This window comes from Achroia grisella, unplaced genomic scaffold, assembly GCF_030625045.1.
Source record: "Achroia grisella isolate CSIRO2021 unplaced genomic scaffold, CSIRO_AGI_Agris_v1 utg592, whole genome shotgun sequence".
Lineage (NCBI taxonomy): Eukaryota > Metazoa > Arthropoda > Insecta > Lepidoptera > Pyralidae > Achroia > Achroia grisella.
The window spans coordinates 1,167,208-1,193,951 of record NW_026712955.1 but is presented as its reverse complement, the minus strand read 5'-3'; positions in this window follow the sequence as shown (position 1 = coordinate 1,193,951).

The following is a 26,744-nucleotide window of genomic DNA, read 5'->3' as shown; positions in this document are numbered from 1 at the left end:
AACATAAGCTCTGCTTATCGTGGGACTAGATGGCGCTGTGTGAATTGTCCTGAGATATTATTATTATTATTCTATTCTATTGGTCGCCATTTTCAATCATGTGGGACGTCAGCTTGCTTACTATATCCGGTATATGAAAAAAATATATCCGGCAATTTAATTCGAGCAAAAAATTTGCTAGGTATCGACTATATGTAAATGTGCTTATTATAATTCCTCGGATTGATGGCTCCCGATCCTCGGCGTGTACTAATCGTAACTACTAACAAATATGATCCTTTGATCCCGCTAACAATATTACGTATCATGTATATTTTGTGTACTTGCTATCTGTTGGCTGGTCCAATTCATAAGAGATTGGTTACGTTTTAACTAACTATCGTTATTTCTTTCTCAGTCAGATTAACATTTTTATTTATTTATGATCCACTTGTGTTTGGTATTAAATATTTAAATAAATCTCAAATATGTAATTTGTATTAAAATAAATTTTATTTAAAGTTTTAATTAACTATCCTCATTTATCTCTCACTCAGATTAACATTTATTCATGATCCACTTGTGTTTGGTATTAAATATTTAAATAAATCTCAAATATGTAATTCGTATTACAGTAAATTTTATTTAAAGTTTTAATTAACTATCCTCATTTATCTCTCACTCAGATTAACATTTATTCATGATCCACTTGTGTTTGGTATTAAATATTTAAATAAATCTCAAATATGTAATTTGTATTAAAATAAATTTTATTTAAAGTTTTAATTAACTATTCTCATTTGTCTCTCACTCAGATTAACATTTTTATTTATTTATGATCCACTTGTGTTTGGTGTTAGATATTTAATTAAATCTCAAATATGTAATTCGTATTATAGTCAATTTTATTTAAAGTTTTAATTAACTATCGTCATTTGACTCTCACTCAGATTAACATTTTTATTTATTTATGATCCACTTGTGTTTGGTGTTAAATATTTAATTAAATCTCAAATATGTAATTCGTATTATAGTCAATTTTATTTAAAGTTTTAATTAACTATCCTCATTTATCTCTCACTCAGATTAACATTTTTATTTGTTCATGATCCATTTTTGTTTGGTATTAAATATTTAATTAAATCTCAAATATATAATTTATATTATTGGTAATTTTGAGATTCGGTTACTTTTTTTACTGTTACCTATTTTATAAATGTCTAATAAGGACTGGCGAGAGGGAGGGAATTGTTAGTAATGGAAACTAGTGATCATGATTCTCATTGAAAATTATCGTGAAAATTATAATTATTTCCGCATATAATATTAGGAACTAGCTGACTTGACCTCATGTGGATCACCAGTGGAGGATCCACTGGTGCCCTGCCAGCATATACCATTAGCGCAGGCTCCTGCCTCCGGTCCATTAACGCAGGCAGGAGCCCTATCTCATTGTCATCCGTTAAAAAAAACTAGGACTGACGAACTTACAGGTGAAGGCCATGAAATTTTGAACAATGGTAATCTACAGAAATTTTCACAATGTAAAAATATAATGAATTCGCTTGCTTAGAGTTGAAATAATTGAATTTTACTTATAGTTAATTATATATAGATGACTTTATAAACACTACACAGTTTGTCCATCTCTCCCTGAAACTATAAGAGTTCATTATTGCAATGCAAAAACTTTCATTTTAATTATAAAGTATCTTATACAAGTTATATTTTTAAACTTTCTTGCTTAATAAAATAATGCATTATTTATGGCGTATTATTAACTGGGTCTTAGCTCGTGTACACGGCTAGTGAAACATAGTTAAAACGTCGAGAGTGGGAAAAATACGTTTATCATTCGCTTCGCATTTATCAGTCGCTATCGCTGTCTGTCCCTATGTATTCTTAAATCATTAAAACTACGCAACGGATTTTGAAGCGGTTTTTTAAATAAATAGAGTGATTCAAGAGGAAGGTTTATAATAAATCATATACACCCGTGCGAAGCCGGGGCGAGTAGCTAGTTTACCAAAAAAATATTAGTTTTAAGACCAAGTTAATAACATAAAATAATAAAATATATTAAAATATCACCCAAATTTCTATTGTAATTGTTGTAAGCTTGAAATAGTATGTCGCATGTCGTATCGACATGATCGCTCATTACTTGTACCATACGCTAAGTATCAAGCCACAAACGGGTGCGTTATGAATATAAATCGCATGTTAGATATTGAGATAATAACGCACGTCACTGATTCCACCTGTCGCACATGTTCGTATGAATGTGTGCACCCACATGCTAAACTTATGTACGAGCAAGAATAACAGCCATTTGTATGCTGTTTACAGCAGATTCATGTAAATTGCTTTGTTTTTTTATTGAGGACTTTTGTAGCGCAGTAGGAGTTGTATATTTTGATTTGGTGGAATAATTTATGGGGTTCAATTCTTAGATTAGATTTTTGGTACATAGATAGATACTATCTTAGATTAAATTATGGTACACTACTAGCTGTTACCTGCGACTTCGTCAGCGTTGAATTTATCTTTTTTTTATGAAATAAAAATTTTAAAAATATTACTCCTTATAACATTACCTATCTGCGAGTGAAAGTCCTATCAAAATCGAGTCAGTATTTTTAAGTCGATTTAGTTATATTTTGTTATTTACGTATTATTTTATGAAATTGTTTGTTTTAGCAATAGAATTTGATCACGGAATGAAAGCTGCAGACGAAAGTTAATCTTAATAATATCATAGATAAAATCTTTATTCATATTAACAACATTAATGCTTCAAACAAACACGTAGGTATTAGAACCTTATATGTATATATATATATAATTTTTATTTTTTTTTATGGGGTGTTTGAGCTATCAGGTGCTTGGACCTGTAGCACTGCGACCTACATAGATCTATTGTGCTCGTCCTTTTTCAGAATCTGAAAAAGGACAAGAATTGAAGGATATTCTTAGGCACTTTCCAAATGAGATATTACGTTTCTGCATAAGTGGATTACAACCACATACTATGTGTATGTGTGGCATTTACTTTAATATATATATAACAATACAGTTTAAACTATACATGTAAAAAGGAAAAATAAACATTTTAAAAAATTGGGCCCACATATAAAAGAATTGTGCCTTAATGTGCATATCAGTGATATTAATAAACAAACATAAAAATTTGGGTACACATATAAAAAGATTGTACAACTTAGTGATATTTACTATTTTTTTTAAATGGAAGATTTAAAAAAAAAACAATTGAGTAGAGTATACAGAAAGAGTTCACGTTAGCGTCCTACTATCCTAATTGCGGTTTGTGGAAGGAAATCCTGATATATTAAATGTTAACAATAGTGCTTGGTTTGCTTTTACGGTTCCTGTAAATCTTGAATTCAGCGGGGTCACAGCATCCGTAGCATCGTAAGCGGCTTGTGCACGTGACTATGATTCTCTTATCAAGACGCCTCCTAATCCAGCTGACCCATATATTTTATTTATTTATTTATTACAAGCTACTAATGGCCCTCAAGTTATGTACTCGAATATTTTATATATTCACAAAAATCTTCACTTATCTATACATATAAGTAAAATTGGAGTCTCTGTTTGTAATATAGAAATAACAGTTTTTTATTATATGCATATGAATATAAATGCGGTACATACACCAAAATATTTTTTTTTACAATTTTTGTCTGTCTGTTTGTTCCGGTTAATCTCTGAAATGGCTGGACCGATTTTGATGGGACTTTTTTTAGGTAGCTGATGTAATAAGGAGTAACTTAGGTTACTTTTATTCTAGAAATATAAAGTTAAAATCCACGCGGACGAAGTCGCGAGAACAGCTAGTTTAAAATAAAACAGCAATGTTCATAATATTAATATTAGATTTAAAGAAAAACTGTCCCCAAGTATCGTTTAGAAAAAGTCAATAGGTATAAAAGTTTACAAATATTTAAATTTAACTGAAATTACCTACCTATAAATAAATTCAAAACATCTGTTAAATCATATTTTCTGAGCAAAACCTATTACTCACTGAACGATTACTTGAACGTCGTGAGTGCATGGCAATAGTTGTTCATGCACGGGATTTTCGTTTAATGTTAGACATAGACACTTATATCCTATATAAGAAACAATGTAAATAAAGTGGCTTTATAAAAAAAAATCAATTAAGTTTCGTGTCAGTTCTTCTTAGCTCGAAAGCACTCCGAACTGACAGTAGATTTAACACATTATAATAAACCTCATAAGCAAAGATATTTTGATTCCTAAAAATAAAATAAAAAAAAAAATACTCATCAATGAACTTAGTGAAAATTAATTATTAATTAAATTTAGATTAAAAAAATAATTATGACTATTCAAAAGTGCATATATATTGTTGCTGACAGCTTGTCTAGCATTTTTTTAAAAACTTTATAATTTTGAAATCAATTTTTTATATGTCACTTTTGACGAAATTGTTTTTGTTACTTTCTTCGCTGTGCTCCCTCTTGGGAAAAAGACACATTTTTTACTATTATTTGACTTTTAATTAAAATAGTAGTTGTGTTCCCGCTCCAATCATAAATATTTTTTGTTGTTCAACTTTATCTGAAAAGAATAAGAGCAGATTTGATTCTTTTCAGATGAGCTCGTGCATGAAAAAATACAAATTATAAATTCAGGTACGGAGAATGTAATGATGACCAGCATATGCTATTGCATTATTCTCAAAAGTAAGTAATTGAATCAATAATCCTAGTATTTTCTATTCTATTCTATTCTATACTTAATACAAGTATTTTCTATTCTATACTACACGCATTTTTTATTACAAAGTCATTTCTAAGCACATTCCTGAGTTTATTACATTTAATTCACAACTTCCATTATTTAAGTTGTACAAGAGTTTACAACTCGTTTTTAAGTTAACACTGAAGTTAATTTCAAGCTAACCTACTTAAATTACGTTGTTTGACTTCAACCATAATGGATCCGTCTATTGATTCATCCTTTGTTGCCATTTAATTTTGGACTGTCAATTCTAACAATCTATGTAGAGTCTTTTTAAGTTGGTGGTATATTATATATATTTATTTTGAGACCCTCATGGCTTAGTGGTTAAACACCCTGTATCACGCCAAAGAGGTTGCGTGTTCGAATTTGGTCGACACCAAAACTAAAAATCTTTGTGTCGATTTATATTTCATTAAGTTAGTGGCAAGTTATAATATTACATTTGTATATATATATATATATTTATTTTGAGACCCTCATGGCTTAGTAGTTTACCACCCTGCATCACACCAAAGGGCGAACCCCTAAGCCATGTTCGAATCGACACCAACACTAAAAAACTTTCTGTGTCGATTTATATTTCAGACTGATTCTCCGTTGAAGGAAATACCGGTTTCAAACAAAAACTATTTAGGTATTTACGCCTTGCTGTTTAGCGTTACACAGGTACCACCCGAAACATCCATGTCCGGACAGCACCAATTGTATATAGACGAGTTTATATAAAAATAAGTAGTATAATGTTAAAGGATTGGGTGAAAGGGATTGTTCGTAACGTGGACTGATGAATCCATTGCTAGCAATGTACCACGTCCGATTCTCCCCCCACACAGTTTCCCCTGGAAACCGTCATGATAAATACTTTACGAATTTGTCATGATGTACTAACTGACACCTCATGTTCATCTTATCATCCTCCACTGGTGCCCCGTCAGCATAAACCGTTAGCGCAGGCAGGTGTACCAATCCATTATCATTTATTAAAAAAAATATTAAAGGTAAATACCATAAAGTCGAACTGGCACTTGATAATAATAGCACCACCCCAACTGACTCAAATGTCAACAGATTAATTGATATTTCGGTAATTCCATCGAAATTAGTGGAGTTAAAATTAGGGTTGCCAACTCCAAATTTAATATAACAGGATTTGAGGTTGAAAAAATTGTGACAAGAACAGGACGCAGTTAATAGTCGCAATAGTTAAATTAATATGTAGTGACTAATTGATAAAATGAAATTCAATTAATTAGAATAATAATATTTTTTTAATAAAAGATAAGATTTTAAGAAAGAGAGTAAATAACGAGATGGTTGCGCGAATAGAGATGAGTGGAAGAGAAAAACATATTACGATAAGGAAGAAGCAGATGATGATAATCCTGATGATTTTTTAATAAAATTATTTGAATAAATTATTCTTTTATTAATTTTAAAATTTAATAACTCAGAACGTGCTCAAAAGCTATTCAGGTCGTCGCAGGACATTACAAAAGCTAGGACTTGTCCTGGGAAAATAGCACGGTTGGCAACTCTAGTTAAGATTAACTTAGTTACATAGCTGTGATCTTAAATACACTCCTATCGTTGGTCCTGTTAATTAAACATTGCTAATTGGGAGAATGTCTTCATTCCAAGAGATTGGGATTTTCGTAATTAGGTTTGATAATTATATGTATCTCTATACCGTGAGGCATGTACAGATAAATCTGTACTAATGTCATAAATAGTTTCTGTTTGGTTGAACGCGCAAATCTCGAGAAGTTCTGGCTCGAATTGAGAATTTTTTTTAGTGTTGGATAGTCCATGTATCGAGAAAGACAGATATCTAATATATAAAATTCTCGTGTTACAAGTTTCGTGTTATATTCCTCAGAAAAGACTTGACCGATTTTGATGAAATTTTATATGCATCTTCAATAGGTCTGAGAATAGGTTTATAACTAATTTTTATACCCCTAAGTGTTAAGAGTGACTCACCCCAAAAATATTTTTTAAATTTTTCGATAAATTTTTATAATTTCTTTTTATAATGTGGCATTTAAAAGTACATTCAACCCTAAATTTTCACTTTTCTATTACCAACCCCTATTTTTTAATAGAGGTTTTAATTTATATGGCAAAATAACGTTTGTCGGGTCAGCTAGGATATACATATATAACATAACATTACGAATATTGGGAGTGGAAAGAGTATAAACGAAAAATCTTGCAAAAAGGGAAAATTGTTTCTTTTATATCTTTGGAGTTCTCCACTTTCAGACTTCTCTTTCTCTTTTATGACTTATACGAAGTTGCTTGGGTCAGTTAATACAAATAGCATTATATCCCGGCGGTTACTTATCTCTGACTGACACAAAAAGGTAGTGAATTCGAGTCAAGCCCAAGGTAAAAAAAATGTAAAAATATACCCAGTGAATTCATATCAATTGTTGAGTTGACACTAATTATTAATTATTATATAATATACTATTTCTTTTATCTCTTGTTATATTTTTCAATGTATCTACATTTGATGGTGCAATAAAGAATTATAAATAAATAAATAAATTAAATAAATAAAATAAATAAATAATATTAAGATTTCTTTAAGGCCGGCACGCAAACTCTTTGTTTCAGGCGTCTGTAACCGTTTACCATCAGATGGGCCGTATGATTGATTGTCACTATCATAGTGAAAAAATAGTCTATATTTAACAAACATCTGGGATAAGAGCCATGAAGGTATCCCATAATTTATACAATAATAATGCTACGTATATAATTAAAAGTAAAAATTATACTGGAAATTTAGATTACAATCAGTGTTTTGATTGATTTGATATCGACTATAATTGTTATTAATTTTCTTTTTCCGTGCCCATTGTCATTGTCCGATATGTAATTGTAATAATTAACACTGTGAACTATCTTTATTGTTTTAATATAATTGGTATTCACACTAAACATAAGTTTCAATATATGTAATTATATTTGTTAAGTCACTCTATTCTCCCAAATTTGAATTTAAAAATGAATCTGTATTATTGTAAACATGTACAATATTTATTTGAAAGAGCTGAGTTTCTTGTCAGTTCTTCTCATCTCGAAATCATTACGAACTGACGGTAGATTTGACATATCATAAGAGTCTGTAATAAGCCTATATGAAATATTTTGAATTTGATTTCTTTATGTAAATTACTCACACTCACTTAAACGGTATATGCCTTACTTCCGATATTCGCGGGTTCGATTCCGTAGTATTATTTGCTTTGACGTATGCTTTTATTTGATTTTGATGAAGCTTATACATCAGAATAACACATAGGTTATAATTTAAAAGGATATTATGTAAATTAGGTGAAATATAATGATAAATATCAAGAAAGAGCGATACAGACGAAGCCAGTAAAGAATGATCAAACTACATAAGGAAGCCCATAGATACAGATGGACAGAACTTGCCGAAGCATGCAGTAGGTAGCTGTTTGCCAATCAAATGAGCCGAGAAACAACCTATTGGTTTAGGGTCTGAATCGCGCGGGCAATCCGACCGATTTGCGGAGACGTTCCATTGTGCAACCACCCGTGTTGATTGTGTGCGTGTCCATTTAGCCGGCTAATATTGGCTTTATTAATCGAGATGTTTGGTTAGGAGCGTTATGAAATACGGCTCAGTCGTTCGATTGTATTTAGTAAATTTGTGGGTAAGAGGATCGCTTTCACCTTTACTTAGTTCGCAGTTTGGGAAATTGGTTTTTCTCCTATTTCTTTCTGTTTTCCTGGATATATAGATACAAATATATTTCCTTGCTTTTTGTTTAACAAATTGAAGTACTCATGGTTTTCTTGTTAGGCTAAGGTTGTGAGAAATGTAATAACGATGGTTTTGTTGAATTGATGAACGTAGAAACACTTTTCTTAGTGAATACTAGCTGTATCATCGACTTCGGCACGTGGATTTTTTAAAAATAAAAGTAGCCTAATTTACTCCTTATTACATCAGCTACCTGTCAATAAAAGTCCCGTTAAAATCGATCCAGCCATTTCAGTCAGACAGACAGACAAAAATTTTAATAAATGTTATTTTGGTGTATGTATATTCATATGCATGTAGTTAAAAACGGTTATTTCAATATACAAACAGACACTCCAATTTAATTTATATATATAGGCTAGTACTATATGGTATATGGCAGGCACAGAATACCAGCGCCGTGACAGTTAGCTGTCACGGCATATGCTGAGTGTCAGCCATGTTGCCAACCATATGTAAAATAATATAAGATGAATTATTGTAATTGTTCTAAGTGTGCATATGTGTATGTATATATATATATAATATATAATGTGTACAGTGTACAATTGTCAAATGTGTATATGTAATAATGGTTGACAATAAGTTAGTAATGTGGATCGATAACCCCATTGCTAGCACCATGTCAGGGTTACCTCTTCACGGTTCCTCCTGGAAACTATCATGTCAAATTCCTAATGAATTTGCCACGATGTGCTAACTGACCTGACCTCATGCTCATCTTATCATCCTCCACTGGGGCCCTGCCAGCGTGTACCATTAGCGCAGGAGGGTGCGACATTCCATTATCATCCTCCAAAAAAAACCCCTAGCGGTGCCCTCAGACTAAAGTCGTATCAGTCAGGCGGGAGTTGGCCTTCAGCTGCTCCATAAGTCCTTCCGCGGTTAGGAGTGGCATCTGCACTTGCTCCATATCGTCTGGTGAAGCTGTAAAGGCCAGCTGCGGCCAACAGCATTACATTAGAGTAGTCCGAAAAAAATGTATATATATGTGTTTATATGGATATATGAATAGAAGCATATTATATGAAATTCTGTAGGTTTTAATAAAATGACAAAATTTTGAAAATTATTTTCGTTTTCGGTTGCGCGGCCAGCTGTGCTATCAGTATTAGAGTAGTCCGAAAGAAATATCTTATATATAAAATTCTCGTGTCACAGTTTTCGTTCCCATACTCCTCCGAAACGGCTTGACCGATTCTCATGAAATTTTGTGAGCGTATTGAGTAGATCTGAAAATCGGATAACATCTATTTTTCATCCCCCTAAATGTTAGGGGTAGTCCACCTCTAATTTTTTTTTTATTTTAAGGCAAAACAACGTTTGCCGGGACAGCTAGTATATATATATATATGTACATAGAAAACCATTTTTTCTTTCAATTACTCGCTTCACATACGGATAAAGGCATCCCTGGTTCAGTCGAAATGAAACGATCTTCCTTTTTTGTTGACGCGATCCCAAACACTTCCGGCCCGTTATGTTTGTCTGTAGATATAGAAATTAGAAGGATTACGTTGTTAACTGCGGGAAATGTTTTTTTTGTCGCTCCCTGATTGTGTATTTTCCTTGTTGAGGACGTGAATAGCTCTCGCTTTGTTGTGGAAAGGATTATTCTCCGAGCGTCTATATAGTGGGAAATGTACTATGTTTATAACGTATATGTAGATTATAGTTTACTAGCTATCGCACCGACTTCGCACGAGTGTACATGTATTATATATAAACCTCTTGAATCACTCTATCTATTAAAAAAAAGCGCTTCAAAATCCGTTGCGTAGTTTTAAAGATTTAAGCATACATAGGGATGGACAGACAGCGACAGCGACTTTGTTTTATACTATGTAGTGCCGATTTCGAAGAAGATTCTGTAGAAAATTATTTGCGTGGATATATGACTCGCTACGGTACGGGAAAAATTAAATAATCGATTTTAAATTGATACAAAACTTTCTATGAGAGTTTGTAATAATAACATATATTCACATCTAGTTGTACATAAATATATATTTAGTATATCATATCATAAATCGTGTACATCACGGCATTACACCACACCAGGTCTTGTGCTGAAAAACAGCGTTGCAGCGCTCCAGCCGCTGCAGCATTATGCTGAGCACGGACCTATTCAGTAGATGCTTCGACAAACATACACATACACGCATACGTACACACGTAATTTGTGTACTTTTTTTTTGTAATTATCGCACTGTTTGTTTTTTTTTGTTTGTTTAATGTGTATTTTAGTTTTTTCTTCCACTGAATATTATAGCCGATTACCAGACCTACTGAATATGCATATAAAGTTTTATAAAAATCGGTCAAGCTGTTTCGGAGGAGTATGGTAACTAACATTGTGACACGAGAATGTTATATATAATATTCTTTAATATAATATTACTGTATTATTAACTTTTCAGTTTGTTTGCTTCTGAAACCACTTATTGTTGTGTAGTAACGTTTTGACACAAGCGACAGCTATCTATATAAAATATCTATATAAAAGAAATCGAGTCAAACATTTCTTAATTAGTTCCACTCTGATAGCTGAGATCCTCCGAAACAGCTTGACCGATTTTTATAAAATTTTGAAATGATATCATTTCATTTATAGTTCTAATCTAAGCAGAGTTTGTGTTATGGGTACCAGATAACGGATACAATATTTAGACCATAGAAAATATCCAGAACGATACAAAAAATCATACTCAAGTATACAGATGTTTGTGATGTGCGAGGAATCGAACATGCGACAATTAGAAGTATGGCGGTGTGCTAAACTGATTGGTAATTAATACAAATGTTTGTATTGTTCTAGAATCGAACCCGCATGTTAGCTGCTATGCATATAGAGTGAAATATATTTATGTATTTGGATGAAAGGGTTAATAACCACGTTGGTAGCAATCGGGAGTTCATAGGCTACGGTTATTGTTTACCATTACCATTTTATTTACCATTGCATGCAGGCAGCATAGTAAAATAAAAAAATATATCATATCAGGTTTATATTTTTATTTATATACCTACTTGTTTATTCAAAATTTCAAATTCAAAATATCTTTATTCATGTAGGTCTATTACAGACTCTTATGATAAGTCAAATCTACCGTCAGTTCGGAATGATTTCGAGATGAGAAGAAATGATAAGAAACTCAGCTCATGTTCTTAATACAATTACTTTATTTACTTTATCTATACCTACATATAAAAAAATTTGAGTGTCTGTTTGTAATATTGAAATAACCGTTTTTTACATGCATATGAACATAAATAATGTACATGCAACAAAATATATTTTTTTTTAATTTGTATCTGTCAGTCTGTTTGTTCCATTTAATCTCTGAAATGGCTGGGCCGATTTTGACGGCACTTTATTTGGCAGCTGATGTAATAAGGAATAACTTAGGCTACTTTTATTTTAGAAAAATAAAGTTAAATTCCACGCGGACGAAGACACGGGTACAGCTAGTTATATATACATTTACTTCAGGCCAGTTTCGTGTTGGGGTATGCACATTTTTTTTAGTTTTTACTTTATTTCGACTAACTAAGAAAGAAAGTCAAATGCTTCAATTTTGCTTCATGACTGTATATCCGAAACTCATTATCCTTTTTTATATAGCCGAGTAGATGCTGCCAGCCGGCCAGGCCCCTCTTCCCCACTGGGCACACTAGGCACGTGCCCAGGGCCCCGCAATAGATTGGGGCCCCCTAATCTATGCGTTACTCCATTACCAGACGATAATCGATAGCTACTCTACTCTCGCCTGAAAATCAGTCTTTATAAATGCTTACCGACTATGGTCATTTTGTTAGTTTCTGTTATTTTTTTTATAAATGTCTAGCAAGAATTTGAGCCCTTCAGGATATAACGACTTTTTAAAATTCGTTTTCATAGGGGCCCCCTTATCCTAATGTGCCCAGGGCCTCTAATAGGTGAAAGACGACCCTGAAGCCGGCCATTTACCGTAATTATAGATGGCGAGGAATTAATTGCCTCTTTCACGCCAATAGTTGAGCTTAATGGAATAGGAGAGATAATTGAAAAGATACCACACAATAATCTGAGTCGTCTCATAAAAGGAGACGTTTTTGTATGGTGTTTACCACGATGGTGGATTTTAAGCATACGGCCCATCTGATGGTAATCGATATATATTCATGACTAGTTACTTTATGCCGCTTTGTCTGTGTGGTTATTCATCGCCATAAAAATTACAATTTATTTTAGTCCACTGCTGGGAATAGGTTTTTCCTATATTACGTCACAACGGCAGTTGAATTCTGGACTGTAGGTAGCTTAAATCAATTCTGCAGGTAGTATTTTGGTGGTTGATTGCTAGTACAGTAAGGAATCAGCTGTACTAGTTGATTATGCACTGTACTAGTAATCAACCACCAGAATTGAACTGCCTGCTGTTATTGTGATATTCTCTGTAGGTTATATATATATATACATAGGGCTGTCAACGTCTATAATTTTTTTTAATTAAAATCAGTAGTTTCTGAGCTATGTACCTTAAACAAACAAACTCTTTACCATTGTAATATTAGTAAAAATGTTTAATTATATTTGAAAATTGCCTGATAACGATATTATCATTGCAGTGTGGCCGCTCTTAAGCCACATTAATGGATTCTAGAATTAAACGCTAGTCTAATTGGCCAGTGATCGGATTACATATATATATATATATAAATAATATATAATCTTATATATATATATATCACAGAATATATACTCTTACTCGATCTTACTCAATAAATATGCTGTCAAAGACTAACAAACTAAACAAAAATCTCTTTAGCTTTGTAATATTAGTAGAGACAAAATAAAAATGTTTAATTATAATATATTATGCCCGCTAAGAAACCACGTTAATGGATTCGAGAGTAAAACGCTAGTGATCGTTTTATATATATAATCTTATATATATCAGTGAATATATGTACCTTACAGTCTTACTTGATAAATGAACTATAAAACACTAAAATAATTTTTCAATTCGAACCAGATGACGATGAACCAGTAGGCTGTCAAAGACTATAATTTTCAAATAAAACAAGTAGTTTCTGAGCTAAATACATTAAAGAAACTCTTTAGTTTTGTAATGTTAGTAAAAATGTTTAATTATATTTAAAAATTTCCTGATAACGATATTATCATTGCAGTGTGGCCGATCTTAATTCACGTTATTGGATTCTAGAGTAAAACGATAGTGTTCCGTGATCGTTTTATATATATAATCTTATATATATCACTGAGTATATATACCTTACAGTCTTACTTGATAAATGAACTATAAAACACTAAAATAATTTTTCAATTCGAACCAGATGATGATGAACCAGTAGGCTGACAAAGACTATAATTTTCAAATAAAACAAGTAGTTTCTGAGCTAAATACATTAAAGAAACTCTTTAGTGTTGTAATGTTAGTAAAAATGATTAATTATATTTAAAAATTGCCTGATAATGATATTATCATTGCAATATGGCCGCTCTTAAGCCACGTTAATGAATTCTAGAGTAAAACGCTGCACTGATCGGACAGTGAATAATTTTATATATATAATTAAATATTTATACCTTACAGTCTTACTTGATAAATGGGCTATAAAAGACTAAAATAATTTTCCAATTGGTACCAGTAGTTTCTGAGATAAACATACTAAACAAACCAATCAATCAAACTCTTTAGCTTTGCAATATCAGTAAAAACATTTGAAAAATGTTTAATTATATTTGAAAATTGACTGATAACGATATTATCATTGCAGTGTGGCCGCTTTTAAGCTACATTCTTGGATTCGAGAGTAAAACGCTAGTCCGATCAGTGATCGTTTTATATATATAATCTTATATATATCAGTGAATATATGTACCTTACAGTCTTACTTGATACATGGTTTATAAAACTCTAAAATAATTTTTCAATTCGAACCAGATGATGATGAACCAGTAAGTAGGCTGTCAAAGACTATAATTTTCAAATAAAACAAGTAGTTTCTGAGCTAAATACATTAAAGAAACTCTTTAGTGTTGTAATGTTAGTAAAAATGATTAATTATATTTAAAAATTTCCTGATAACGATATTATCATTGCAGTGTGGCCGATCTTAAGCCACGTTAATGGATTCGAGAGTAAAACGATAGACTGGTCGGACAGTGAATAATTTTATATATGTAATTGGATACATATACCTTACAGTCTTAATTTAATGTTAGTAAAAATGTTTAATTATATTTGAAAATTGACTGATAATGCATTATCATTGCAGTGTGGCTGCTCTTAAGCCACGTTAATGGATTCGAGAGTAAAACGCTAGTCCGATCAGTGATCGGATTACATTGAAATTCACTTGCAGCTGTTGGTTTCGTTAGTAATAATGTTTATTTGTCTGTCCTGTGTCCAAATTAATTCGAACAAAAGAGGACAGATTAAATGTATTTATAAGAATAAATCTTTTCATTTATACTAATACTAGCTGCTCCCGCGGTTTTGATTGCATCTAATTTATAGCCTATGTGTTATTCTGATGTATGAGCTATATTACTGTAAAGTATCATTTCATTTAAAAATTTCTGGCGCATTTAGAAAAAATAATAATAGAAATAATGTTTATTCAAATATAAATATAATATAATATATAAGATATATATAATACTAGCTGTTCCCGCGACTTCGTCCACGTGGAATTTAATTTTATTTTTCTAAAATTAGAGAATTTACTAAAATAAAAATATGCTATATTACTCCTTATTACATCAGCGACCTGTGTAATCATTTCAGAGATTAGCCGGAACAAACAGATAGACAGACAATTTTTTTTAAAAATGTTCTTTGGTGTATGTACTTTAAAGAGTGTACAAGAGGCGAGCTTAATGCCATATGACATTCTCTACCAGCTAACCATGGGTAGAACTAGAAAGCGTATATGTACCGTATTTATATTCATATGCATGTAGTAAAAAACGGTTATTTCCATATTACAAACAGACACTCCAATTTTATTTATATTTATATAGTTAAGCACTTTTTAATAGTAATATTTTTTTTATTCATTTCATTACAAAAGGATGAATAAGAAACTTGCTTGTTGCTCTTTTAAATTACATTTATTTACTCAGAATTATATTTTTAAGTATTTTGTCTGAATTTTGATTTAGTTAAAATGTTACAGTACTTTTATTATGGGATTCAATTGGTGCTAAACTTATCTATTACACCGGATTTAGTTCAAATATTACAGCAAATAATTTATTAGATTCAATCGGTATATTAAATTCATATAAGAAAGAAAGAAAAAAAAAATATTGACAACCATTATTGATATGAACATACATATACACATTTGACATTGGTAATATTTTAGTACCGTAATTAAATATATTAGGCTTAACATGACACAGTTAGCATATAAAAACAACAATACTAAACTAATTATATCATTTACATAACTTAATTATACAACTACAACCTAAAATTAAAAAGCTTAAAAAATATAATACAATAACTAAAATATATTATTAAAAGTGGTCCCTTTAGGCAAAGTTCCGAAGATACTGGCAGCGTTCCTTTGAATAGCTAGACTAATTCTTTGTCCAAGGTAGCTGCCAGCTGACGTTGGTACATTTAACATATATATATGTATGCACATACACACAGACACATACTCATACATACAAACGTAGAATAATTACAAAAAATACATCTATAATATTTATTATATATAATACGAACCGTCCATGTATGAAAGATGATATGTTGAGAAAGGGAGTAAATAACGGGATGACTGCGAACAGAAGAGAATAGAATAGAAAATCGTTTATTCAAATAAACCAACCAGCACTAATTTGGGTCAAATATAAATATACACTAACATTAAATCAGTCAGAGATGAATTGAAGAGAAAAACATATTACGCCGACCACAAATAAATGAGATAAGGTCCACTTTCTTTTACAATTTCAAAAACATATTTCCACCTACCTTAACTAACTCAACCAACCTTACTAAAGAAGAAACTATACGGACACCTTCATGTATATTGCAACAACAGTCACCAGCCACAGCAGTACCTCCAGTTAATTCCGTTAAAAGTTACTAGAAAAAAAAAACTTGTAAAACGAACCATTTCCGTGTCACATCGTCTTGTCTGAAATTGGTTATTTATTCAACAGTTAAAATATCGTAACGTGACAGTAATCACTGTTATTACATTAAACGATCCCCTTTGAAACGGTTTCCTTATGCATTTTTAAATAAAGGGCTTTTCGGAATCGATTTGTCGTCTATCAATCGAGAAAAATAATATGTTATTCTTTTATTTATTCAAATAATGATAATACAAAGTCATCTATGAAGGCAATCTAAATATATACAACTCAAAGGTGACTGACATAGTGATCTATCAACGCACAGCCCAAACCACTGGATGGATCGGGCTGAAATTTGGTGCATGTAGATGTAGATGCAGGTAGATATTATGACGTAGGCATGCGCTAGAAAGGATTTTGATTAATTCTTCCAAGGGGATAAAATAGGGGATGAATGTTTGTATGAAACTTCGTCAATTTTAAACCGATCGGGCTGAGACTTTGCATGCATAAAGCTACTATAACATATATATAGGCATCCCGTAAGAAAGGATTTTGATAAATTCCACCCCTAACGGGAAAAATTAACGCAAACGAAGCCGCGGGCAAAAGCTATTAAGATATAAAATGAAGTATCACTATCTAACATTCAATATATATCTAAATCGTGAAAATTACAAGTTTCTGCTTTGTGGAAAACGGTTGAAAATACAGAAAAGTTACCTATTTTTAACGAGACATCCATCCTTATTTGAACAGCTAAATATCGTAGACAGTAAATCCCTCAAAACACTAATCCCATTATTACGTATAATAAATGATTATGACATTTTATGCGGCTCTCAAGATTCATGAACACTTCTTAACTTCATTAAAGAACGCAATTCCCCACCCGAAATTCCTTTTTGAATCGAATATTCTGGAGATTAAGAGCGAACGGCTCGGGCCCCTAACAAATGACCGACGATCTATGCCCCTTTAGAATTATTACTATAAAAGCCTTCTTCAAATCTAAAACAGTCAATTTACGGCGCTCTCACTGAGGAAACGTCATGGCGGCACCATCTAAACTAATATAGGACTCCGAACACCACTCTAATTGTGCAATTAAACCGTGCTATTTTCTTTAATGGAATTATTATTCCTCTTTACAGATGTTTGGAGAGAAATGGGGCCGAAATATAACGTAATTCAACTGGATCGAGCATTTAATTAATAGAGGACAATGGATAGGCGGGAGGAACTGCATCGTCACGGATGTAGCATTGCGAAGCAGACTATCTTGACGACTCATCCGAGTGGCTTGCAGACTCGGGTGTCTGTTGAGTTGGCAAACTTTGACGCGTTATGTCTCCACTCTGAATGCAAAGGTACTGGGAAGAAGCCGATGTGGGAAGGCAGTCCTTTCTTGGGTAGACGGCTCTTGGGTGGGGTTTCAGCCCACGGTACGCCAGTTTTGGGGCGTAGAAGTGATATAGTGAACGAAGGGAGACTGTCACAGCAATGCACTCCTGTTATGAGGAGGAGGGAGGTGGTCAGTCCAGGTGGCTCGCCTTTGCCAGTTAGGAGAGGTGATTGTGAGGAGTTGGAGGAAGGCTGCGATGTGGACAACAGCGTTATCAGCGGATGGCTCAAGTTCCGGGATAATAAACGGGTGAGTGGTTTTTTAAACTAATATTATTAATTATTAATTAAACCATTAGTTTTGTATTGATAAAAAATCGGATGAGCTACTTTATTTAACACTAGCTATGCCCACAGTTTGACTCGCATGAAAATTATAGTCTATATGTTATTCTGATGTATAAGCTATATTACTGTAAAGAATCATAAAAATTTCTGAAGTTTTTGCGTGAAAGAGTAACAAACATCTATCCGTACTCACAAACTTTCACGTTTATAATATTAATAAGATAACATTCTAGAACATTCTAGAAGGAAGATGTATATTAAGAGAAAACGCCCGTGAAATAACCTTAGGAGTATACGTGAATACTAAACGCAATGCAAGTGAAACTTTAGATTTATTTAACTCAAACTTTGTTTATGGTTTAAATAACAGCATTGAGTTCATCGCCCTTTTTAACTGCATTGCGCAATTTCTAGTATGGTTGAGCAGTCTTTAATTACTGGTAACCTTAGGGCACTGCAAAGTATTGGCAGCACGGAGAGAGGGACGAGAGGTCTCGCAGCACCGCAACTGGGCTAAGGGCTTTCCATCTTGCCTCTTTAGTGTTGTACACGGTAGGCATAAATTTGTCGATAATATCTGTACTATATGTACAGATATTATCGACAAAATTATGCCGATGTTATTACAAACAGACACTGTAATAAAATTGCAGTGTCTGTTTGTAATATTGAAATAACCGATGTTTACTACATGCATATGATTATAAATATGGTACATACACCAAAATAACATTTTTTACAATTTTTGTCTGTCTGCCAGTCTGTCTGATTGTTTGTTTCGGCTAATCACTGAAATGGCTGGACGGATTTGACGGGACATTTTTTGTAGCTGACGTAATAAGTTAATAAATAAATAACTTTAGCTACTTTTATTTTAGAAAAATAAATTTAAATTTTCGCGAACGGAGTCGCGGGAATGGCTAGTTTACTAATAATAATGGTGAAATCATTAAGATGGACAAATCATACAGCAGCATGTAGTCCCGAGCTACACAGAGCTTATGTTAGACCTTTGATAAACATGTTACAATTTATATTAACTACTAGTACATACTGAAGTATAAAGAATTACAACAAATAATGTTTACGTGATATCACAGATAACATAATTGGTGATACTAAGAGATAATATGTAACACATTACACAACACATATACAAGTATATCGATATATGTATACGTATACATATATACTGTATCGATAAGTATGCGATTTATAATTTAATCATCCACCTCACTGGCGAGACATCAAAGTAATAGGTACAAGCATTTTGTGCTTCAGCGCCTTACTTGTACGGAGCTGTGGAACCAGTTTTTTGTTTCCTCTATCCTCGAATAAAAAGGCGTAAACAATATTTTATTTTTCTATACTTTACTTGTTGTAACTTTTTGAAACTAAAGGGTGAAGTTTATAAATCTATCATAAGAACTGTCATTTTGTATGGATCTGAATGTTGGGAAAAGGGGATGGAGGAAAGGCGTGTGCATGTGGCTGAAATGCGAATGTTTAGATGGATGTGTGGGGTCACCAGGAAAGATAGAATAAGGAATGTGTATATACGAGGAAGTTTGAAAGTTGCGCCGGTTATAGAAAAGTTGCGAGGTAACAGATTGAGCTGGTATGGACATGTTATGCGGAGGAACGAGGACCATGTCTTATGGAAAGTGTATAATATGAATGAGGATGGAAGTAAAGGGAGGGGACGCCCTAAGAAAAGATGGATGGATTGTGTGAAAGATGATGTGAATAAAAGAAGAGTATGCTCAGATATGACTACCGATAGAGAGCAGTGGAAGAGAATGACTTGACTTTTTGCCTCGCACACCCACATTGTGGAATCACCTTCCAGCAATGGTATTTCCGAACCGATACGATATTGAAACCTTCAAGAAAAGATATTATTCCTTTTTAAAAGGCCGACAACGTACTTGCAATTCCCGTGGTGTTGCGGCTGCTCATGGGCGGCGGTAATCACTTACCATCAGGTGAGCCGTATGTTTATCCCCTGTGTTATAAAAGAAAAAAAAAGATGACAAACTGCGCCGACCACAAATAATGGTATAAAGGCAAGGCAATGATGATGACTTTACTTGTTGTGTATCCATTTTTTTTAAAGGATGGAATGGTGCTCCCGCCTGTTCACTGTAACAGTTTACGCTGGCGGGGCACCAGTTGAAGGTGATAAGATGAGCATGAGGTCAGGTCAGTTAGCCCAACGTGACAAATTCACCAAGAATTCATCACGAAGGTTTCCAGGGGGAACCGCGTGGAGGTCAACCTGACATGGTACATTGCTAGCTCATCAGTCCACATTACTAACAATCACCTTTCCTCCCTGTGTATCCATTTAAAATCATTAGAAAAGAAGAAGAATAGAAGAGAAGAATCTTAGAGACTTAGAATTCCCATCCGGGATTGCTGATATGAAGGCATTAAAAAAATAGGTAATTAAGAAATTTCTTCGGTTTTGAAGTTGGCTGGATATACTGATTGTATGTTAGAGTGACGTCGTTCGAGTTTCGTGTGAAGGAGGTACAGGAGTGATTGTGAATATCTATACATGTAAATAAAATTGGAGTGTCTGTTTGTTTGAAATAACCGTTTTTTAATACATGCATATGAATATAAATTCAAATTCAAAAATCATTTTCATGTAGGACATTTTAGTCACTTATGAACGTCAAAAAACATTATTATCGTTAACGAATTCTTCGTACTAATTTTATAGTACGCTTTTGTGCAAACGAAGTGTTTTATATGACATTTCAATCTTTTTGTAAATACTCTTTATATATATTTATAATATACACAGAAAACACCGACTAATAATCATACTCAGGAATAAAAATGTTTGTACTCTACTTTGTGTAAAGGAATCGAACTCGTGACCATGAAGTAAGGCGTCGTGCTATCGCACTCATCACAAGAAAAATGAGCAAGAAACTTGTTTATTGCTCATTTAAATAAATATTATTCATGATTACATTTTTAAGTATTTTGTGGGAATACAAATTGAAAATCAGGAAAGTTAACTTATATCAGACAGATCCTATTCATTTTATTTAAATAAATAAAATGAATCCTTTATACGTACAATTAGTAAAAATCACGGGATCTTACCACGTTTTATATTTATTTGCTCAGAAAATATATATATAAATATAAAACGTGGTAAGATCCCTAGATTTTTACTAATTATACGTATAAATATTGACCGCGTCAAGTTTAAAACAGAAAATATATCCTGTTTATAATAATTGTTTACATTATGTTTTTACCATCATATTTACCAAAAGGTCCAAAACAGCTAACCACACCGTAAAAGAATAGACCGTCAAACAACTGAAGTGGACTGTAGAGTTTAAAATAATAATAATAAATTACTAAAAATAGATTTGATATACCTAAATGAATAATACTATTGACTTTGACAGTTGACAACCCTAAGTGGACCGCATCGGCATAGGCTAATGACACCATGAGTTCGTCAGATATTACGTGATTCATCAAACAAACATCGTAACTTGTTATTTTTCAACATTTTTTCTCAAACAACGGTGTCTCATCTGAAAAATGGCCACACATTTACCGAGACCAGAACAAATGCGGATGATTCACCCCATCATCGGAGATGTCCGAGTTTCTTATAAATTGTGGCCAAACTGATAAACAATCTTTGCTATAGCTTTCAAAACGATGTTGTTTTCTCGTTGACATATTGTTTTGATTTTTCAATTCAAACAAATTTTAGTAATATAAACTCGGAAGTTATTGAGTGTGGTTGGATGGATCGATATTTGTTACTCTTTCACGCAAAAAGTACTGAAAGGATTTTAACAAAACTTTGCAATCATATAGCTTAGACATCAGAATAACACGTAGGCTATAAATTTATTACGGGTGAACCCGCAGCCACAGCTAGTACTATTATTATGGCGTGAAAGACTAACAAACATCCAAAAATTCTACTTTTTATCCCGATCAATAAAGAATAGAATAAAATAGAAAATTCTTTATTCAAATAAACGTAAATAAATAAGTAGTGTGACTACTCAAAAGTGCATTTAAACTTTTTTAATTTAAATTCATTTAAAATCTCCCCTCAGAATATGCTGTGACGAAGTGCCACGATGCTGGTATTCTGTGGATACCTTCATCTATACGTATAAATAAAATTGGTTAGTACTTATTTTTTTAATCTACCGCTTATCGGAAAACTGTCTCATTACAAGAAGAACAAGAAATAAACTTGTTTTGTTCTTTTAAATAATTTAGTTACTACCAAGTTAGATGCCTATCCTATCCGTCAAATATTGAGGCAAGTGGTCACACTTTGTCAACCCCCTCTGTGTTGACAAGGTGTGACTACTTGTCACAAATGTCACACTTCGTTTCATTTTAAAACAGACATGCGATATCGCAGGATTTTGAAGCTGAAAATTAAATTAAGTTGTTATAAACAAATTTTCCTTAAAGTTAAAATTAACTAATATTACACCGGTTTCTTTGGGTTTCCGTTAATCTGTCAAGAAAGTTATCTAAATATACACGGATTTATTATTATGCTTTTATCTTACAACACAAACGTGTCTTCTGAAGTTTCTCATATAAAATTTAGTCAAACGGAATCAAATCGCATACCGTAGTTAATCCTTGTTCCAGAAAATCACTGGCGCGTGATTTATGTACTTAAATCTGACAGAAGAAATTATGATACTCAAATAAGTCTGCTAATGACCTGTTCGAGCGCTCTATATAAGCAGTAGCTTGTAATAATAACCTCGGACAATATGCACAGCGCCATCTAGTCCCAAGCTAAGCAAAGCTATTGTTATGGGTACTAGACAACTGATACAAACACTTATATACATTTATTTGTAAATAAGTTAACAAAAACTAACTTTAGTCTTACTAAATATTTACCAAATAATTTATTATACGCATATTAACAAATTATTACATATTAACTGTGCTCGCGGTTTCACTCGCGTGAAATTTATAGCCTATATGTTATTCTGATGTGTAAGCTATAATACTGTAAAGTTTCATCAAAATACGTTCAGTAGTTTTTGCGTGAAAGAGCAACAAACATCCATTCATACTCACAAACTTTCGAGTTTATAATATTAATATGATATTCACGTAAAAACAATAATTGTTTTTTTTTATAACACGGGATAAATGAGCATGCGGCTCACCTGATGGTAAGTGATTACCGCCGCCCATGAGCACTCGCAACACCAGGGGAATTGCAAGTACGTTGTCGGCCTTTTAAAAAGGAATAAGCTCTTTTCTTGAAGGTTTCAATATCGTATCGGTTCGGAAATACTATTGCTGGAAGGTGATTCCACAATGTGGTTGTGCGTGGCAGAAAGTTTGGCATTGTAATCCAATACGGCACATCGAGTACGCGTACCCAAGATTCTGGCAGCGTTGCTTCTTTTAATGGCCACACTTACCTTCTGGTTAAAGTAGCTCTCAGGTCACAAGTAACGTCCATAAATAATAGTTAATTATATAAAAGTAAAGAAATAATTTATAATATTAATGTCAAAGTAATAATTACAATAAAATGAATTTAATTCTGGCTGAATTTGCGAGATCATTAACTCGGCTTTATACAGATGGAATATTTCAATAATTCACGAATAAAAATGCAGGTAATTCATCCGCTGTAGGCTGCAGTGTAAGTTACGAGCGATAGTTAAATAATTTATACATATAAATAAAATTGGAGTCTCTGTCTGTAATATTGAAATAACCATTTTTTACTATATGCACATAAATATAAATACGGTAGATACATCAAAATAACATTTTTTACAATTTTTGTCTGTCTGTCTGTTTGTTTGTTGCGGTTAATCTCTGAAATGGTTGGAGCGATTTTGGCGGGTCTTATATTGGCAGGTAGCTGATGTAATAAAGAGTAACTTAGGCTACTTTTATTTTAGAAAAATCCTATTATTTTTGAGATTGAACAGACGAGAGCACTCGAAGTAATAACGTAGGTGAGCGAGTGTAACCACTTTTGTAATAACCCCTGTCTCCCCCAACTTGTGAGATAGGTTTATGAGTGAGTCGGGAATTGTAACAAGTTGGACCACATTCAGGGTTCGGTTGGAGAATTATTTATTGTCATATCCCATGATGTGCCTCTCTCTATCTTTACTAATTGTTGATAGTTATTTAATAATAATAATATTTCAGAACAATTCACACAGCGCCATCTAGTCACAAACTAAGCAGAGCTTGTGTTATGGGTACTAGACAACTGATATAAATGCATAAGTACATGTTTTTGTAAATAAATACATGTGACGGTATCACCAAGTATTTGACTAAATATATTCTGCGACCTCATATATTTATTACTAGCTCTGTACGCAGTGTTCATCCGCGTGAAATTTAATTCCACTGTAATGTCATCATTACCTTGCCTTTATCCCATTATTTGTGGTCGGCGCAGTATGTCATTCTCTACCACTGTCTATCGGTCGTCATATCTGAACATACTCTTCTTTTATTCACATCATCTTTCACACAATCCATCCATCTTTTCATAGCGCGTCCCCTCCCTTTACATCCATCCACATTCCTATTATACATTAATTCCGCTATAATGTATGCATAAAAATAAAGATGCTAGCGTGACCGTGAAATGTCTAGGGCCAATAAAACTCTAGGTTCCTCTCTTTTGTCTTATATCCCCTAAAATATTTTATTTATCACTAGTTCTTTATGTTAAACTTTCGCGTTTATAATATTAGGAAGATCTATATATGGTTTAGTAGTTATGTTGTGGTACCCTAGATTTAATAGTAGATTTTTTTCCTGTTGAAAACCAGTGCCCAACAGGAGAATTCTGGGGGGGGGGGGGAAAGGGGATTGTTAGTAATGTGGACTAATGATCCCATTGCTAGCAATGCACCATGTCAGATCGACCTCCACGCGGTTCCCCCTGGAAACCATCGTGATACATTCCCGGTGAATTTGTCACGTTGGGTTAACTGATCTGACTTCATGTTGATTTTATCATCCTCCACTGGTGCCACGCCATTATCATCCTTTAAAAAAAAAAACAGGAGCATCCTGTCGGCATACGCTGAACTGGGACCTTTTGCCGCCTTTAATTAAGTATCCTTTAAATGTATTTTCTTTTACGTAATTTTACTAGCAGCAATTATTAATTTTTATAACTTTATCGCTTGTCGCTAGTCGCTTGCGACAGTTGTTGCCGCGACGTATTTTTCCGTCTTCCGAGAGAAATGTTCCGCTCAGCGGAATTGTTGGAATTTTTCATTGAACAACGCTCTACAGGCCCGCGGTCCGCTAAACGGTTTTTAAGCTGGTCTCTGGTACAGAAATACCGAATTATCCACAGAAAAGACGTTTCAGTTATTGTTTGAAGTTTATAAAGTGTTGTTCTTAGGAATTATTGTTCGTTTGCGTGGGTTTGCAGGTTCCTGTTGAGTCGCTGAGTAATTGTTTATGTATTTTAGACTGCTGTAGCGGTAGAGAGACTTCGGAATTTAAATATTTATGAATCCTGAACTTATCTCTTTATTCATGAAAATGCTATCAAAATATATATAACTCAAAGGTGACTTACATAGTGATCTATCAACGCACAGCCCAAACCACTGGACGGATCGGACTGAAATTTGGCATGCAGGTAGATGTTATGACGTAGGCATCCGCTAAGAAAGGATTTTTATTAATACCACCCCAAAGGGGATAAAATAGGGGATGAAAGTTTGTATGAAACTTTGTCAATTTTAAACCGATCGGGCTGAGACTTTGCTTGCATAAAGCTACTATGACATAGGCTAAGAAAGGATTTTGATAAATTCCTCCCCTAAAGGGATAAATTAACGCGAGCGAAGCCACGAGCAAGAGCTAGTATAATAATAAGCCTCGACAGTACACACGGCGTCATTTAATTCTAAGTAAAGTAGAGCTTGTGTTAGGTACTAGACAGCTGGAAGAAATACTAAAATTATTTACAAAAAGAAACAAATACATATATCATTACATAGTATAAAACAAAGTCGCTGTCGCTATCTGTCCGTCTCTATGTATGCTTAAATCTTTAAAACAACGCAAAGGATCTTGAAGCGGTTTTAATAGATAGAGTGATTCAAGAGGAAAGTTTATATGTATAATACATGTACACCCGGGTGAAGCCGGGGCCACTAGCTAGTAATATATATAGAAAACTCTCATACTCATAAATCTCTGGACTACCGAGCCCGTCAAAATCTATTACTATCCAATAGCTATTCGAAGGTTTTGTTTTTTTCTTTCCTACTATTATATTATTCGAATTTGATAGATTCAGACAAAATATTTGTAGTCGTAAATAGCCATTACATA